This window comes from Sphaerodactylus townsendi, linkage group LG03 (assembly GCF_021028975.2).
Source record: "Sphaerodactylus townsendi isolate TG3544 linkage group LG03, MPM_Stown_v2.3, whole genome shotgun sequence".
Taxonomy (NCBI): domain Eukaryota; kingdom Metazoa; phylum Chordata; class Lepidosauria; order Squamata; family Sphaerodactylidae; genus Sphaerodactylus; species Sphaerodactylus townsendi.
In genome coordinates this window covers 58,487,906-58,491,582 of record NC_059427.1, presented here as the reverse complement: position 1 = coordinate 58,491,582, position 3,677 = coordinate 58,487,906, and positions in this window count along the sequence as shown.

Here is a 3,677-nt window from a genome sequence, read left to right as displayed (position 1 = left end):
TCAACGGGGGGAATGGGTAACTGTTTTGCAAGGCAGAGGCACCAACTTTGCAACAGAGCTGCTGGTGACTCACCTCAGAAGAACTCCCAACTTTGCTGAAGTTTGGGTGGGAGGATCCAATTCTATGGGTACCCAGTTTTTCTCCACTTGGTGCCCAGCAAAACCCAGGCACACTTTAGCAGTACAACCTTAATAGAACATTGTCCAACCACACAATGCCAGGTGACCAAAGGTACCTGAAGCTGTGGGGACATTTTTGCCAGCCCAGACAAAGCTGAAAGCCAATCCAGCATGCAGGTGCTCAGCAAAACCCAGGCATGCCGTAAACAAAAATACCTTCATTTTTCCAAGGAAGGAAGGCCTCAGAAAGTGAGGACTTCTGTGCCCTCAGAAAACAATGTGGTAGTATAGGAATTTCAGTCTGGAATAAAAATCAAAATATTTGGCTTTGTTTATTTGTATGCTTTACAGAAAACAGGATTTTACTTTCAACTACCTTTTTTTTTTTTTTTGCTTGCTGAGCACATTGAGATTTCTGGAACGTCCAGTCTAAATCTTTGACTAATCTACTTTTCCTTTCTGAATAGGCTTCAGATATTTTTGCTACACTGGGGGACTGATGGTCTCCAGAGTTTGCAGATGGCACAAATTGGTTTATCTTCAGTCAGACACAACTGAGTAAGAATAAAACAAGTAATTATTTGATACAACAATGGGTATTTAGGAGACATTGTCTCAAGGCATTGTCTCTTAACTCACAAAACAATGGCAAACAAACAGTTTTATTCTTAGTTCACTACTTTCAGTAGTACTGATATAATATGCAGTGAATTAGTGGTTTGCTGCTTTGTAAAGAGAAATAAATAAACTGGGGCTGATATGTGTTGCATGGTTAGAGATAAGGAATACAAACTCTACAGAGAAACGAAATAATGTGAAAGGCTCATGGAATTAGGGGGCAGTGTTGCTGATACTTTTTAAAAAAAACACGGGACTAGATGAGGAGTTTTTGTGCTGAAGACATGTCAGCAGACATCGTGTGGCCTTTAGGTTCTAAGTTAGGGTTTTTCTTTAAACTTCTTAAAGGTCATAAAGTTGTATGAATAGAAGGAGGAATATTATACCATATTCAGAATCTAGAAAGTGCAACTTCCACATCCTAACGGACGGAAAGCCACATACAAAGGGTAATTGCAAAATATTCACAATAGAAATGCTTTCATGAGGTCTGGATGGTATTCAACACAGCATTTACCCCTTCCAAAGCATTTTACATAATGCTCTGACAAAAAAACCAATAGTGCACCTGCATAAAATAAGCACTACAGTATGTCTGTACAGAGTTCTATTAACTAGTCAGAAATAATGACTGGATTTATACCAAATTCATACTTTTCCCATGTTCTTTACATAGCTGAAACAAGCGATTTTGTTATTTGGTATGCTGGTTTTCCAGCTCGTGTTTAAATTTCTCCAGAATATTGTTCTCCATTGGAGTATTCCTTGGCAGTCCAATGATTCCTCTTCCTCTCAAACGTATTCACTGAAAATGAGATTAATTCATGTCATGTCTTTTTTGTTTTTATGGTTTTTTGTGATTTATTTACTTTATTTATATCCCATGTTTCTCTCAAGTAGGGACCCAAAGCAGTTTACATAATTCTCCTCACCTCCATTTCATCTTCACAACTCTGTGAGGTAGGGTAGGCTGAGAACGTGTGACTGGCCCAAGGTCACCCATCAAGCTTCTATGGCAGAGTGGGGATTTGAACCTGGGTTTCCCCAAACCTAGTCTGATACTTTAACCACTTCACCACACAATATGTTCTTATCATGTATGCTTTAATTTGTTAGCTGCATTGGTGTCCCTGAGGAGGGAAGAAAGGCAGAAAATTTGATTAAATAAAAAGAATTTTAGAAATTATATAGGCTGTTTAATACATTGCTGTATTTAATCTAAGGCCCCTTCCGCACACGCAGAATAATGCACTTTCAAACCACTTTCACAACTGTTTGCAAGTGAATTTTGCTGTTCCGCACAGCTTCAAAGAGCATTGAAAGCAGTTTGAAAGTGCATTATTCTGCATGTGCGGAAAGAGCCAAAAATGAACATTTTCCTACTAACAAGAAATCTGAAGTTAAAATGAAATTCAACTGGTACTGTGTATCTTTCAAAGATGCAAGCAAGTGAATAGTTTGCTGTAAAACTGCCATGTCAATCCTAGTGACAATAGCAATTATGTACCTCTGAGGCCACAGCAGCTCCCAGCATCTTCCACTGTGGCAGCCAGAACTAGAGCAGAGCTTAAGTGAGGACGCTGGGGCCTGAAGCCATGATAGGGGAGGGATGGGATTCTCCCTCACAAGTCTTACAGGTCTCTCACTCTAACATTCTTAGAATGCCTTTAGAAACTGTGATTTCAAGATTTACAAATTTACAGTTCTGCTAATTGCTGCCTGATTTGAGAACAGTGTCTTACTTGTTGACACATAAAATGAGTTTCTAATGTTTTTTTCATCATGTAACATTTGATTATGAATATAAGGAAATTTTTGCACCTTTACTTACTTTTCTGCACATAGGGCAGCTGAACTTCTCATTGACATGATTACAGTTCTGACGAACAAGGATCTCATCAAGACATTTCTCACAGAAATTATGAATGCAGGACAGGGCAAACAGTTGTTTACTTACTGGGGGAGTAAACAACTCTAAACACACTGGATAGGAGAGTACCTGTGCTAAAGTCTCCAATACTTGTCTCAAAGGAGTAGAACAACAGCCCTTCTCTCTTCGTGGGATTTGCTGATCAAGGTTCTAGAATGCCACTGAACACATCTGAAATGGTTGTCATAAGAGCTCCATGGCAACACAAACCAACAGCTTCATTCTTGCAGAAGCAGGTGCCTGCAAATTCTACACCAAAATACCTTCTTTTTGCATGCACATGAAAGAGCTGAATTTTAAGAGCCAAACCTGCTTTGCTAATTAAAGGATTATGGATGTATTCTATTGCTTCAGTGTGGGACTTGTCAGCATAGGCAAGGATTGTTGCTGGGGGGGGGGGGGAATCTATGAGAAATACAGATGTTTTTTAAAAAGGTGATCTGATGGAATAATTTTAATAGGTCCCAGAGGCAGCCTTGGAGGTATAGAACGATTCACAAATAAGCAAGTGTATGCCCAATTTAATGAACGTAGAATATATTTTTCGTCCCTCTCAACATGATTTACAAACAAGAGCAGAAGGAAAAGAGAACTTCAATGTGGAACATCAATATTTTGGTTTACTATCAAAGGCATTCCTTAAAGAGAAACAGAGATATCTGTCCTGAATTTTAAAGAACTATTTATTAGGGTGCCTTAAAAGTGATCTATAATGGCTTTTAAATACAATGTAATTACTTTCATCTGATGTTCTTATGCAATCAACATCTATCAACATTTGATAGTCTTTTCTTCTAAATGAAGTCTCAATCCCACCATTCACCTCTACCACTGTAGTTCTTCTGCCAGTATTTATTTATTTAAAAAGCTTATATCCCACCTTTGAGCACAATCACAGCTACCATCTAAAAACACAGCCATGACTAAAAAGAGCAAGTGAATGAGATGTGTTAGCATGTATCATCGAATCAGCAAAACACTCCAAATAATCTGAATAGGAAACCAGAAG